This window comes from Mesoplodon bidens, assembly GCF_964165515.1.
Source record: "Mesoplodon bidens genome assembly, chromosome: 12".
Taxonomy (NCBI): Eukaryota; Metazoa; Chordata; class Mammalia; order Artiodactyla; family Ziphiidae; genus Mesoplodon; species Mesoplodon bidens.
This window is the reverse complement of record NC_138168.1, coordinates 65268042-65284782: the sequence shown is the minus strand read 5'-3', so window position 1 is coordinate 65284782 and position 16741 is coordinate 65268042. Positions and strand designations below refer to the sequence as shown.

The 16741-nt window shown below is 37.3% G+C and overlaps 1 long non-coding RNA gene across 1 annotated transcript in view; it reads left to right on the top strand.

Moving 5' to 3' along the window:
* LOC308625971 overlaps positions 1-5447 on the top strand; it is a 31115-nt gene extending 25668 nt beyond the window's left edge. The window contains exon 3 of the long non-coding RNA XR_014017175.1: positions 5296-5447. This is a non-coding gene — a long non-coding RNA (uncharacterized lncRNA). The remainder of the gene's footprint in view (positions 1-5295) is intronic.
* The last annotated feature ends 11294 nt before the right edge of the window (positions 5448-16741 follow it).

The window sequence follows — 16741 nt, the reverse complement described above, 5'->3', positions numbered from 1 at the left end:
TGAAAGTTTCTATTCCATGCTAGATCAATGAAGCAAATCTTACCTTATTTGTAGATAATTTACAAGAGGTGAGAGGAGAAAATAATGGATCTCAAAGTGAGATGCTGACTGGGTTGTTTTGCCTATGTAGTAATATATGAGAAAAAATAAATAATTGATCTAAGAGCTATAATGGACCATGAAAAGTTGCTAGTTTTCTAGTTGCTTCAGATATAATAGCACAAATAATTGTATCGTTTTTTGCTAACTTTTTCTTTTGTTCCACTGGGCCCAACCTGGGCCTACTCTACATCTAGGTGGACAAAGGGGATGTTTGTGTGGTATTATTTAAAGCTCCTCTTCTCACCGACTAGTACCACGTTTTCATTCAAGATTTCCTTGTCCTCGGCTCCTGCAATGGCCTGCCACCATTTTTAGAAATATCCACTATGTAGAGGGGAAGGGAACTTCATGTTCTCACTAGCTCTTGTTGGTAACATTTTCACAGATAGGTTAGTCATACATTAGTTACCATCACAGAAAGCAGGATTCTGGGCAAATAAATCAGACAAAGCAGCAGTGTACAAGACAGGTATGTGAAGTTAGGGTGGTGAGAATAAGATGACTGGCATCTGGAACTCTGTTGAGGGCACTGAACACTAAGAGAAGGATGGGGTGGAATGGATAAAGAATGATAAGAAAGAAAGCATTAAAAGAAAAATAATTCCCCCGAAGAGGAGGTAGAAGACTTCCTCATCCTTTTGCCTAAGGTTCCCTGAAGTCTATGTTTGTTAAAATGATCAATCTATAGGACACAACAGACCTTAGCACGGCTGCCATTCCTACAGTCCTCCTCAGAGGGAAACTGCCGTAGCCACAGCACCTGCTGAGGAAGTTACTCTAGGAAGTTCCTCAGGGATAAGTGTCCGCATTTTCTCCACATCAGCCTGCTTCCCACAGACAGTTGGAGCAGCGTGCATGCCTAACCCAAAGGCAGTAATCTAGTCAGACCAACAGCCTCCAAGGTGGTCTGCTCTATGAATAATGGCGACTGCTTGCACAACCTACTTATTTTTACTTAAAAGAGCAATTGACAGACCAACTGTGGTTCTTCAGATTTCGGTATTTGGCAGACATTTTCTTGAAAATGAACAAAGTGTGTCTGTCATTTCAAAAAATGACCTGGCAGTATGTGCTGTGAATGATAAAATTTAAAATTTGAAGTGAAAAATAGAGTTTTGGGAAACGTGTAGCTGCCATCTTGAGCTTGACAGCTTTCCAAAACTTAAACACTTTTTTAAAATGCTGATGAGATAGGTGATATTAACAAATGTGATTTCTTGGATACCGTGTAATGATGTGTCAACATTTGCAAGATCTGCATATCTCATTGAACTAAAATTTCCAGATGACCAATACTTAATGTTACAAAAGCCACGAGTGAAATATTCATTTAAAGTTCAAGGTAGATACATGATTTTTTTTTTTTAGAATAGTGAATTTTAATGTAACCGAGTAAGCAAATTTCATTGATATGACTTCAAACTTCATGTTGCAACTAATCTTTAAGAAAGCACCACTTGCCGAGTTTTGGTATTCTATCAAAGAAGAATATCCATAATCATCTGGAAAGGCTATTAAAATACTCCCCCTTTTCCAAATACACATCTGTGTGAGGCCAGATTTTCTTCACATACTTTAACTAAAACAACATAATGCAACATATTGAATGCAGAAGCAGATATGAAAATCCAGAATTTTCTTTTAAGCCAGACGCTAAAGAGATCTACAAAACTGTACAATAAATGTATGCTTCTCCCTAATTATTTCCATTTCTGAATATACAGTTATTTTTCAGAAAATGTTATTTATGTTAACAGGTAATGAGTTGATTGTTATTATTTTAAATGCATTAAAAATATTTTTCAAACTTCTCAATTTTAATTTCTGATATGGTAAATAACGATTGATATAATCCACATAAACAAAACCTCTTTGGGTTCCTCACCAATTTTTAGAAGGAAGCTTAAGACCAAAAAGTAGAAGCTACTGCTTTTATTCCCATTCCTTCTTGTAAAAGGTAGGTAACTCTAAAGAGGAACTGCATTTATGGTTTCATTGCAAAAGAAAAAAAATCAGATACAAAAAATTCAGAAATGTCCAAAGGGAATTTCTGTTTTTGAGACCAAAGTCCCAAGTTAAATATATGAAAAGTAAAATAGACAAAGACCCACACAACCAAAATACTTTCTTGGCATACTGATAGCTCATTAGCTAGGAATCCAGCATATCGTATGAACGCAAAGTCAGCTACTAGGTTACATTTAAACCAAGACAATAATTGCACAAACAGGTTTAATCATTGACAGTGCAAAAAAAGTCATCTATTTTGAATCAAGTGAGAGACTTTCATATTTTGAAAATATATGTATTCTTTAATGCCACCAGATTTAGTCATTAAAAACTGGATATTAAACAAAGATCTTATTTGCATTGCCTTATTCATATACAATATTCAGATAACAAAAACAAAGCTAAAACTTTTAAAGTCATGCACAAGCAACTGCTCACCATTTCTTCAGAGGCTTTGATAGTACAAGAAAGATTATATCTTGGTGACGGTGGTAGTTTAAGTTTCAGTCAAATTCTGTCAATTACAATAAATTTCAACAATGACAGTCTCAATTGTTGAGCTTCCAGAATGTGTTTTGTCAAATATTAGCTTAAATAGGTTATTACCTCTGACTTAAAATACCTTCGTTATTAAGATATTTGTATACATACTCATTATAATAAATATCTGATCTGTAGCTTTTTTGAGTTTTGGTGCAATATTGATTAATGTTTTTCACTAAGTAAGAAATAGGTGTATTTTAAAGAATACAGATACAGACATGAGGTGCTGTCTTGCTGTTTTTATTATTGTAGTTTTACTTCTTATACAAGTGAAAAACTGAAAAAAATTTACAATGTAGCTACACTAACCAAATTCAATAAAATCCAAGTTAACTATGATAGTTGAATCAATGATGTGGCTTTCCAGAAGTTAAACCACTGCTGGCAGCAAGCCCCTGGCACTACTCTAGCAGAATTATTTTGGTTTGACATGAAGATACTACAGTGTTATTACATGGTAAGATGGCTGTATTCACTCACAACTCTTTGTTTTAACCAAACTACAGCAAAACCTTCCTAGGTACAGGATGCTATGATATCATTGTTCTTCACTCGTATTCCTATTAGCCAGAGCTCTTGAATTCATCGAGCACTGAATTCCCCTAATGGTACCAATTTTGACAGTGATCACCCAGATGATCCCACATTTGATCACATCAATTACTTTATTACCTTTAGAAATGAAATTGCAAACCTTAAAAATTCTGTAGAGAACTTGAGTGACCTCAACTGTGTGACCTCAGAGTCCAGTTGAAGAAACCATGCTTCAGAGTAGAAAGCCTTGGCTGGAGCTGCAGGAAATAGCCTGCCTGCAGAGGAGATAGTCAGGGATGATTTTATTCCTGAAATTGGAAATATACAAGCGTGTCAAAGCTTTCAGAGCTATCCTAATTGAAGGGCCACAAGGTAGAGAAGCTACTCCTCAAGAGAAGAGCCTTTCTTTTTCTTGGGAAAGCTAAAATTTCCACATTGATTTCCACTTACCATTAAAAATAGGAAGTTTCCATGTCAAGAACCCTTTTACTTGAAAATTTTATATAAAATTACTAGTGAGCATATTTTGGCAACATTTGACCCATTCTAAAATCTAAAGCAGAAGTCAGCAAACTGTACCAATTGCGAGTATAATTAAGCTTACTGTCTGTACAAGTGTGAGCTAAGATTGTTTTAAACATTTTAAGAGTGTTGTCTTAAAAAAAATAAAATAAAAAGGAAAAAATAAGCCAAATAATAAACAGAGAAGGTATGTGGTCTGCAAAATACAAAAGAGTTACTCTATGACCCTTTATAGAAAAAGTTTTCTGTAAACCCCTACTCTAAAGAACTGCCTATTTTTTTGAAAGTAATATCAGTCTTGTCTTGGGGAAGGGGTTGATAGTATTCATATTCTGTCCTCTTTCTTCTTTTTTTTTTTTTTTTTTTTTTTGCGGTACACGGGCCTCTCACTGTTGTGGCCTTTCAAGTTGCAGAGCACAGACTCCAGACGCGCAGGCTCAGTGGCCATGGCTCACGGGCCCAGCCGCTCCGCGGCATGTGGGATCTTCGCGGACCGGGGCACGAACCCGTGTTCCCTGCATCGGCGGGCGGACTCTCAACCACTGCGCCACCAGGGAGGCCCTGTCCTCTTTCTTCTTGATCCTCTTTCATCCTTTACCTTTGCCTCTCCTGTTATCAAATTAAAGGCTTTTAATATATTGCTATATATATTTGTTAAATAAATACTATCATTCAGTCCTTTATTTTAAAAACAGGTGAGAAGGCAATTTATATTAATCCTCCTCTTTAAAAAAAACACTAAAATGAAATAGTCTGCTTAAAATTTTTTTTTTCCTGTGGGACAGTAATCTTGAGAAAAAGAAAATGTGACCTATTTACCTTAAATACAGTAAGTATTAAAGCAAAACTATTCCTTATAGTCTTCAATTTGCCCTCTCATTCTTTTTTTTTTAGTAATATAAAAGTAGGTCACTGACGTTCCCTAAGTTTGGGAGTAACTTGAAAAATGTTTAACCCGAGCTCAGTGCTTCCCACACAGAGTAAGTAATTACTAGACCCGGTGAAGGACCACAGAACATGAACTTCGCTTTCTAAAGCTCTTTTCCCAGGAATTAAAGCATGAATAATATTTGTTTAGTAAAAATCTAAATGGATTAATACTCTCTAAGCCTGCAGAGAAATTCACTTTCAGAGCTTCAAAAAGGTTTATAAGCTTCATTAATAATCCATTTTAAGTATGATTAAGTGCTTAGAATATGTTTAAATAGCCAAGAATTAGTTGTTTGATTAACTAGTATGTTCTACTTTACCTGTCTCAGAGAACACATTTAAATAGCTGAACAAATGTCATAATTACTCACTAAGGAAATAAAATGTGGTGGGTAAGTGTCTGGGTTCTATGTCATCTTCAATGGATTATTTAGGAAAGAACATTTGAAACTAAGTCCACAAGAATATGCACTGGGACACAGACTGCTGATGAGAGCATTTGGTCCTCAATTCTGAACTTGAAAGACTAAAGAGAATAATGTTTTCTTCCCTGAAGGCAGATAGATGGGTACTTGCTAAGAGCTTCCTTAAGCAAGAAAGTTAGGATCCCTGCAGCGTCCTCCAGCCCCTCCGTCTTGGTTTCCTTCATTCCAGAGTTATCCACAGGAAGCAAGAAAGAAGCACCAGAAGAGAGAGGCTGTGGAGCCCCTTGGTTGTCTAAGGACTTGATCTACATTAATCTGTGTGCTGCCCGTGGGTCTAGATGGTGAGCCCACCATAACCGGAGACATCTCGCCTGTTAAGAAATGCTGATCCAGAACTTAACTCAAGAAGCCTTGGGGTCATTAGGGCTGCAACCAGCACGCCCCTGGCACATCATGCACACACCTCTTTGGACACTAACTGTTGCCAGCAAACAGCTCTGTAAGGACTTCGGAGGAGATCGTGCCCTCCAGGTCTCTGGAAAAGCTGGTAAAAGTTTCTGAGGACACAGAGGGCACTGCCTTCCCAGCACCAGGAGAATCCTGCCCTACACCCTACAGTCCTTATCTGCAGACTCAAAGCGTGGTGCTCAGACCCCCGTGGCTGTGGGCAGCAGCCTTCCCAGAGTCGGGACTACAGTCTGCTGCAGCTGCTCTCCTGGGTGCCTCACTGCTGCTCCTGGACTTCCACTTGAAGTTCCATTCTTTCCCTGACCCCTCAGGCCAGCTTGGACCCAAGTCCTGACATGTTCACGTTCTCAGACTTTATCCCTCCAAGTATGCATGAGTCAGGGCAGCTGGGATCTCTGGATCTTAAAGCACCTCCTCCTGCACCACTCCTACCCCTACCACCTGACCACACCTCCACCTTTGCCCCTGCTGGATCTTGACCTCTGGCACTCTCAGAGCAGCCAGCCAGCTTGAAGTCTGAGCTTTGACCTGCACCCTATAATTCAACCTTGTCTCCTCCTCAGGCTTAATGCTCCTACGCTTGTTTTATGAACTTACCCTCCAGCTCTGAGCTCTAGCTCTGCCTTGGCTGGCCTGTTACCTGAGCCACAGAGCCAGGCTGGCAGAGTCCCTAAAGTCTCTTCATGCTTATTCCCCAGGTTTACTGTAGCTATTTCTGTGCTTCCAGATTCCAAGGAATCTCCAAATATAGGACAAAAGTGGAAAGTAAGGGGAAGAGAGTTAATAGGGAGCACATTGTCCCGGTAAATTTCCACTGTGAATGCTGGATGAGGAATTACTGAAAGGCAGTTCTTACATCACCGTTGACAAGTATTCTTAAGGGAAGGTGAGGCTTGGGTGATAGAATGAGATAGATATTCACTGGAAGTAGAACAATCCTGAATCGAAAGTTCATCTCTTTTACTTGGCTCCTTTCATAGATAAGAAAATGGAGGACCAAAAATATAAATGGACTTGACCAATATCACTCTAATTAAAATAGAGCAAAGTTGGAACAAGAGTCTTGCTTCTTGGTTGGGTATGGTATTCTGCACCTTCGTTCTTTCAACAAGCATCCATTGAGTATCTACTCAAGGCCATGTTATTATAATTTACCAATTCTTGGGTATATAATACGTGTTAGAAAGATTCAAAATAAATATAACAAAAAGAGCCATTTTAAGGGGCATTGATCTGGTAAAAAAAAAAAAAGTAAATATATATTAAGGAGTTAAAAGTAATCCAAGGTTATTTATGCTTGTGTGGTAAGAGAAGTATATGTAATAAATAAATAGAAGTTTTCATGGGAATTCAGAAAGAAGAACCATCAAATTGGGCTATGATTCTCAAGGAAGACATGTTGGATGGTACAGAAATTAAACTGAGAGACAAAAGGTAAGATTTAGATCCTTTGAAAGGAATGAGAAGGATTTTTAAGTAGGAGAAACTGAAGTTTTTGTTGGGATTTAGAAGAAAAGGTTGTATTATATGTGTGGGAACAGATTATAGAAAACCTTGGGAAAAACCCATCACAAGTGTTCAGGGGCTTCCCTGGTGGCGCAGTGGTTGAGAGTCCGCCTGCCGTTGCAGGGGACACGGGTTCATGCCCCGGTCCGGGAAGATCCCACATGCCGCAGAGCGGCTGGGCCCGTGAGCCATGGCCGCTGACCCTGCGCATCTGGAGCCTGTGCTCCGCAACGGGAGAGGCCACAGCAGTGAGAGGCCTGCATATCGGAAAAAAAAAAAAAAAAGAAGTGTTCAGTAGGCACCGAGGAGCCACTGAGGTGTTTAGCAGGAGAGCAGTCATGTGCAAAGCAAAGTGTTAGGAAGACTGGCCCAATAAAGCTAGACTGGGAGGCAGTGGGAGTAGAGGAAGAGAGTGAGAACCCAGAGCTGTTAAGACAAGTTACTGGGTCATTAAAATAGCCTTCAACTATAGAAAATTCTTAAAGAAAGTCCATTATATCATTTTCAAGTACTTAGAGTAATGTCATCTCATGATGAAAACAGAACTGCCACCTTCGGTCCTGACAAATCTGCTGAAGCCAAGAATTTAGATTGTGTGTTCTTATCATGAAGATTTTATAGAAATGAATGAAGGTATTGCTCAAAAATAATTTGTTCTCAGATTAAGCAAACCACCTACTCCCCAAACAAAACTTTTTATCTTGAATTTGTGTGACCATCTCTTTCACAGCTGGCATGAAATGAAACAAGACTAGTTTATGCTCACATAACTAAAAATTCTCCATGAGTGTATTCTAGGTTAATAAACATTTGCTACTCTATCAGGAGTTTAAAGACACAAATAACATTAAAAACAACAATAAAAGATAGGAAAATGAAATTCACTCCCAGTCCCATTACTCCAATCCAGCTGTTTCTCCTTTTCCCAAGTCCTTTTTTCCAGGCTTTGTTCATATACTGTTGTGTCTCTTTTTAAGATGGTGAAACTGATTACCCATAAAAAGAAATGTAATAAAATTGACTATCTTTGTCGCTAACATAATAATTATCCTGCCTTTATTAAATAAGAATGGCTGGTTGGTAGATGGCAATATGAAGTAGATGGAAAATTGGTTTTCCTGACTCTGAGCTCTTCAAAGTAAAGATCATACTGTGTGGAATCTCTTACAGAAAGCCTGATTAAATCCAGCAAAGTGGTCTGTAGTTAACTGTCTTCTGCTCCAACTAGCTGACTAAATGATAAAGGACAACAGCTGCAGTACTTGCTTTGTGTGTGTCCTTGTGTGTCTGTGTCTTAATTGCCAAGTTAGACACTAATCTCTCTAGTGAGTTGAACATTAAGTAGGTTGTTATTCTCATGGGAAAAAAAATCTACATCTCTTCTTATGGATTTTAAAGAAATTAAACCCTGGCTATTTATTACTAATATGCTTTTGAGATCAAGTCATCATTGCTGGAAAGGAATGTTTTAATATTTACTCCATTAATATTTGAATACAGCTACATTCATACTCTAGTTATATGGATTGTGTGTAATGGTTCACTTGTCACTGATCAAGTCATTACCCCCAATGAACCAGATTTGTCTAGCTGGAGGCAATGTTCTAGGATGTACTCCATTTATTCAGAGGTTTTTGGTTTGTTTATTTTAATAGCCCTTGTTAGCAAAACCTGAAACTTGAAAGTTGTCCAAATTCACTACCAAAATGTAGCTAGAGCTCCAATTTGGTAATGAAAGTATAAAAAGGTCTTGATTCCCAATGACCTCTGTGTCTCTATTTACTTAAAGTTGCATACACATCATGATCTTTGCTTATGAGTTACAGAAGCTGAAATGGAGAACTTAGGTAATATTGCTTTCAACAGTTGAATACATGCTATAAAAATAAAATCAAATTCCAAAAAAAGCAAAAATTAATTTAAATGGTTGTTATAATTTCATCAGTGCAAATGTCCAATACCATTATAACTGCCATGAAGATCGTTTTACTGCAAAAATGATTTTTTGTGATATTTATTTTTAAGAAACTAAAATCTATTTTCATAGTTCCAGCTTTTATTCCATTAACTGATATTCCATGTGATGCTTATTCCACAAGAGCCAAAGCAAAAATGATCTGTGCAGAAGACATTGTTGTTATTGTAGTAATTGTCTCCACTAAGGATTAAAATGCTCACTATTTTACCTATAGTTTTGGAGAGAGATCAGTATTTTATACACAAACAGTTTTGGCCACAAATTAATTTTTCTTGTGCCTTGCTGTTTTTAAACTAAATACCTTCTGACTGAAAATTGTTTCTCCATAATAATTCGTAATAATAAAATAAATGTCTATTGGAAGATTTTCCACAAAGTTTGTCTCAGTATATTCTCATAAAGTCTTGTGAGGTAGCAATTACTGTTTTATTTTTTGATGGGTCAGGATATTGAAATCCAAATGAATTACAAATCTTTTTAATTCCTATAACAAGTCAATGGAAAACCCATATTTTGAGTTCATGGCTGGCTTCCCAGTACATTGTTCTTTTCATCAGCCTTGTATATCATGTGTTGATTGCAATGGAGCAATGATTGAAAGTCCCCATAAAGGTTACCTTAAAATTGTTTTATTGTTTCAGCCAAAGTATTTTGTCACAGTCAAACGTGGTGATTCGTACTCTTGTGCTTACTCTGCACTGGTCCACCAGCGCTTTGCTTGGCACAGTTTTAAAGCTCTCACTTATAAGTGGAAACACATGTCCTCCCTCATCTCCTGTGTCCGCTCTCCCCTCATCCAGTATCCTCCCTCTCACCCGGATGCTGCCACATCTAATGAGCTTACAATTATTTTTAAACTTCTTTCCATGAGGTGGTATCTGCATACCAGCTGGGGGGAGACAATGTAATCCATCTTGCAGAAGTTAAACCATGGGTTATGTGAAGAGCAGGAGGTGGTAAGAAGGGGATATTTGATGAAACTCTCCATAGAAATGTCAAACTCCATGTCACATTTCTATCTGACTCCAGATTTCAGAGTGCATAATGTTTGTGCTAGAACCAATCAGTGGAATCATTTCAAGTTCGGAGAAATATTTCTACCAGATTAACAAAGAAAGACAGAGAGAGAGTGAGAACAAGAGAGAGAGAAATAGAGGGAGAGAGAAAAAACAGAGGAATGGAAAAAGGAAAGAGAAGCAAAAAAGAAAAAAAGATGAAGAAAAAAAGGAAAGAAAAAGAAAAGAAAAAAGGGGGGGCAGGGCTTTTTGTGCATGCATGTTTTCCTACTCAAAAATATAATAATGGCTTAGCTAATTTGATTCATTTGGCCAGTGAAGATGGTTTTGGTTAGAGAACAATAAATTTCATCTGGCCAGTGGCCTTAATTGGCAAATTCCTATCAGAGGTTATTAATGGGTAAACAATGCTATGACCAAAGAAGTAGACAAGGGTATATACATATTCCTGTTGAAGAACAACAGAATCACATGTGAAAGAACAATTTGGATAATGGTCCAGTACCATGTAGTTGTTAGGAGCTATTGCCTGAGGTTTCCACCTGAGGTAAGGAAGGAATATTACATGGCCCTGCCATGGCCATGGCATTCTTATCTCAGTAAGCATCACCACCAGCTACTTTGGTCCAAGCCTGGGACCCATCAGTGTTTCATACTTTCTTCTCAAAAGAAAAACACCAGGAAAGGGATCTAAGAGAAAGAAATCTCCTTACTAATTGGAAGGTGGGTGGGTATGCTAACCAGTCCTCTTCATCTCTCTCATCTTTCTTCGCTGCAGCTGTCTTACTTTAAGCACCCATTTTGTTGTGCCAGTATAATTCCAACAGTAGCTTGACTCTTCCTTTCTCCCTAATCCAGCTACCATGCTCTTTCCAAAGCACAAATAAAATCCTTTCGCTAAAAGAACTTAAAATCCTTGAATGCTCTGCCCTGCCTCAGGATAAAATTCAAAGGCCTTCACCAAGAATGCAGGGCCTTTTATGAGCCAACCCTTACTTAATTGTCAAGTCTCTACTTCACGTTCTTTCGTCCCTCAAACTGCCCATTGAACAAACTTCCATGTGGTTCCAGAAAAGGACACACTGTGTCATGATGGCCTGTCTGTGCACTAGCTGCTCCTTTGGAAGGGTCCTCTTCCCTGCTATTTCACCTGGCTGGCTTGTTGACCTCATCTCTTTCAACAAGTCTCCCTGCCCCAGCCTGCCTACTGGTGTCAGAATCTGTTTTAGGTATCCCTCCAGAGGCTCACTCCCATCTCATGATCTACTTTCCCTTATCATGGCAGCTATCAGAATTTGTTCCCTTTTCTGTGTCCACACTAGATTTTTAACTCCTTCCTAGCAGGCACCTAACACATTCCTGCACAGATACATGCTCATTTCAGTAAATCCTTGTTTAATGACTTAAAGAATTAATGAACTAACAAACCACATGGTAACCAAAAGAAATGAAGAGGAGACAAGGATATGAAGTTTGGGATGGGCGGTAGTGGTGGTAGAGTTGTTTCTCTGCAGTGTTACCTAAACTGGATAAAATGGCAAGAGTCCAGAACTGGACTGGGTTCTAGTCTAACTTTGACCCTAACAGTGCACCTTCGGGCAGGTCTCTAAACCTCAGCTAACTTTTCTATGTATAATATGAACCTCATATGTTTTTTGGTATGTGTGTGTGAGGATAAATAAAATATCACAATAGCATGTTTATAACATTTGCTAGAACATACTAACAATCTAATAATTAAAAATCTAATAATTGAGAATCTAATAAATAATAACTACAGCCCCTTGAAGTTCTTTCTCTGATCCTACTGAAGTCAACCCATTCAAATCAGCAACGAAAGAGCTTTAGACTAGCAATTTACGATAGCGAATTATCAATTAAGCAAACAAAAACTTCTTGTACAGGAGAGGGCAGATAGCAGAAGCAAGAAGAATTACAATCCTGCAGCCTGTGGAGCAAAAAACACATTCACAGAAAGGTAGACAAAATAAAAAGACAGAAGGCTATGTACCAGATGAAGGAACAAGATAAACCCCCAGAAAAACAACTAAATGAAGTGGAGATAGGCAACCTTCCAGAAAAAGAATTCAGAATAATGATAATGAAGATGATCAGAACCTCGGAAAAAGAATGGAGGCAAAGATCGAAAAGATGCAAGAAATGTTTAAGAAAGACCGAGAAGAATTAAAGAACAGAAAAACAGAGGTGAACAATACAACTGAAATGAAAACTACACTAGAAGGAATCAATAGCAGAATAACTGAGTCAGAAGAACGGATAAGTGACCTGGAAGACAGAATGGTGGAATTCACTGCTTCGGAACAGAATAAAGAAAAAAGAATGAAAAGAAATGAAGACAGCCTAAGAGACTTCTGGGACAATATTAAACACAACAACATTCGCATTATAGGGGTCCCAGAAGGAGAAGAGAGAGAGAAAGGACCCAAGAAAATATTTGAAGAGATTATAGTCGAAAACTTCCCTAACGTGGGAAAGGATATAGCCACCCAAGTCCAGGAAGTGCAGTGATTCCCCGGCAGGATAAACCCAAGGAGAAACACACCGAGACACATAGTAGTCAAATTGGCAAAAATTAAAGACAAAGAAAAATTATTGAAAGCAGCAAGGGAAAAATGACAAATAACATACGAGGGAACTCCCATAGGGTTAACTGCTGATTTCTCAGCAGAAACTCTACAAACCAGAAGGGTGTGGCACAATATATTTAAGGTAATGAAAGGGAAGAAACTACAACCAAGATTACACGGCAAGGATCTCATTCAGATTCGATGGAGAAATCAAAAGCTTATAGACAAGCAAAAGCTAAGAGAATTCAACACCACCAAACCAGCTCTACAACAAATGCTAAAGGAACTTCTCTAAGTGGGAAACACAAGAGAAGAAAAGGGCCTACAAAAACAAACCTAAAACAATTAAGAAAATGGTAATAGGAACATACATATCCATAATTACCTTAAACGGGAATGGATTAAATGTTCCAACCAAAACACACAGGCTTGCTGAATGGATACAAAAACAAGACCCATATATATGCTGTCTACAAGAGACCCACTTCAGACCTAGGGACACATACAGACTGAAAGTGAAGGGATGGAAAAAGATATTCCATGCAAATGGAAATAAAAAGAAAGTTGGAGAAGCAATACTCATATCAGATAAAATAGACTTTAAAATAAAGAATTCTTCAAGAGACAAGGAAGGGCACTACATAATGATCAAGGGATCAATTCAAGAAGAAGATATAACAATTATAAGTATATACGCATCTGACATAGAAGCACCTCAATATATAAGGCAACTGGTAACAGCTATAAAAGAAGAAATCGGGGTAGGGGATTAAGAGGTACAAACTACTATGTATAAAATAAGCTACAAGGATATATTATACAACATGGGGAATATAGCCAAGGTTTTATAGTAACTATAAATAGAGTATAACCTTTAAAAACTGTGAATCACTATACCGTACACTTGTAACTTATATAATACTGTACATCAACTATACTTCAATAGAAAAAAATTAAAAAAAAGAAACTATTGATAAAAAAAAGAGGAAATCAACAGTAACACAATAATAGTGGGGGATTTTAACACCTCACTTACACCAATGGACAGATCATCCAAAATGAAAATAAATAAGGAAACAGAAGCTTTAAATGACACAATAGACCAGATAGATTTAATTGATATTTATAAGACATTCCATCCAAAACCAGCAGATTACACTTTCTTCTCAAGTGCGCATGGAACATTCTCCAGGATAGATCACATCTTGGGTCACAAATTGAGCATCAGTAAATTTAAGAAAATTGAAATCATATCAAGCATCTTTTCTGACCACAATGCTGTGAGATTAAAAATGAATTACAGGGAAAAATACGTAAAAAACAACAAACACATGGACGTTAAAAAAACGTTACTAAATAACCAAGAGATCACTGAAGAAATCAAAGAGGAAATCAAAAAATACCTAGAGACAAATGACAATGAAAACACAATGATCCAAAACCCATGGGATGCAGCAGAAGCAGTTTTAAGAGGAAAGTTTATAGTAATAAAATCTTACCTCAAGAAACAAGAAAAATCTCAAATAAACCATCTAACCTTACACCTAAAGGAACTAGAGAAAGAAGAACAAACAAAACCCAAAGTTAGCAGAAGGAAAGAAACCATAAAGATCAGATCAGAAATAAATGAAATGGAAACAAAGAAAACAGTAGCAAAGATCAATAAAACTAAAAGCTGGTTCTTTCAGAAGATAAACAAAATTGATAAACCATTAGCCAGACTCATCAAGAAAAAGAGGGAGAGGACTCAAATCAATAAAATTAGAAATGAAAAAGGACAAGTTACAACAGACACTGCAGAAATACAAAGCATCCTAAGAGACTCCTACAAACAACTCTATGCCAATAAAATGGACAACCTGGAAGAAATTGATGAATGCTGAGAAAGGTATAACCTTCCAAGACTGAACCAGGAAGAGATAGAAAATATAAACAGACCAATCACAAGTAATGAAATTGAAACTATGATTAAAAATCTTCCAACAAACAAAAGTCCAGGACCAGATGGCTTCACAGGTGAATTCTATCAAACATTTAGAGAAGAGCTAACACCCATCCTTCGCAAACTCTTCCAAAAAATTGCAGAGGAAGGAACACTCCCAAACTCATTCTATGAGGCCACCATCACCCTGCTACCAAAACCCGACAAAGATACTACAAAAAAAGAAAATTACAGACCAATATCACTGAGGACTGTAGATGCAAAAATCTTCAACAAAATACTAGCAAACAGAATCCAACAACGCATTAAAAGGATCATACACCATGATCAAGTGGGATTTATCCCAGGGATACAAGGATTCTTCAATATATGCAAATCAATCAATGTGATACACCATATTAACACATTGAAGAATAAAAACCATATGGTCATCTCAATAGATGCAGGAAAAGTTTTTGACAATATTCAACACCTGTTTCTCATAAAAACTCTCCAGAAAGTGGGCATATAGGGAACCTACCTCAACATAATAAAGGCCATATATAACAAACCCACAGCAAACATTATTCTGAATGGTGAAAAACTGAAAGCATTTCCTCTAAGATCAGGAACAAGAAAAGGATGTCCACTCTCAACACTATTATTCAACATAGTTTTGGAAGTCCTAGACACGCAATCAGAGAAGAAAGAGAAATAAAAGGAATACAAATTGGAAAAGAAGAAGTAAAACTGTCACTGTTTGCAGATGACATGATACTATACATAGAGAATCCTAAAGATGCCACCAGAAAACTACTAGAGCTAATCAATGAATTTGGTAAAGTTGCAGGATACAAAATTAATGCACAGAAATCTCTTGCATACCTTTACACTAACTATGAAAAATCTGAAAGTGAAATTAAGGAAACACTCTCATTTACCAATGCAACAAAAAGAATAAAATACCTAGGAATAAACCTACCTAGGGAGAAAAAAGACCTGTATGCAGAAAACTATAAGACACTGATGAAAGAAATTGAAGATGATACAAACAGATGGAGAGATATACCATGTTCTTGGATTGGAAGAATCAATATTATGAAAATGAGTATACTGCTCAAAGCAATGTACAGATTCAATGCAATCCCTATCAAATTACCAATGACATTTTTTACGGAACTAGAACAAAAAATCTTAAAATTTGTATGGAGATGCAAAAGACCCCAAATAGCCAAAGTGGTCTTGAGGGAAAAAAACGGAGCTGGAGGAATCAGACTCCCTGAATTCAGACTATACTACAAAGCTACAGTAATCAAGACAATATGGTACTGGCACAAAAACAGAAACAGATGAAGGAAACAAGATAGAAACCCAGAGATAAACCCACGCACATATGGTCAACTAATCTATGACAAAGGGTGCAAGGATATACAATGGAGAAAAGACAGTCTCTTCAATACGTGGTGCTGGGAAAACTGGACAGCTACATGTAAAAGAATGAAATTAAAACACTCCCTAACACCATACAGAAAAATAAACTCAAAATGGATTAGAGACCTAAATGTAAGACTGGACATTATAAAACTCTTAAAGGAAAACACAGGAAGAAGACTCTTTGACATAAATCACAGCAAGATCTTTTTTGATCCACCTGCTAGAGTAATGGAAATGAAAACAAAAATAAACAAATGGGACCTAATGCAACTTAAAATCTTTTGCACAGCAAAGGAAACCATAAACAAGATGAAAAAACAACCTTCAGAATGGGAGAAAATATTTGCAAACGAATCAACAGACAAAGGATTAATCTCCAAAATATATAAACAGCTCATGCAGCTCAATATTAAAAAATCAAACAACCCAATCCAAAAGGCAGAAGACCTAAATAGACATTTTTGCAAAGAAGGCATATAGATGGCCAAGAAGTACATGAAAAGCTGCTCAACATCACTAATTATTAGAGAAGTGCAAATCAAAACTACAACACACCAGTTAGAATGGGCATCATCAGAAAATCTACAAACAACAAATGTTGGAGAGGGTGTGGAGAAAAGGGAACCCTCTTGCACTGTTGGTGGGAATAAAAATTGATACAGCCACTATGGAGAACTGTATGGAGGTTCCTTAAAAAACTAAAAATAGAATTACCATATGATCCTGCAATCCCACTACTGGGCATATACCCAGAGAAAACCATA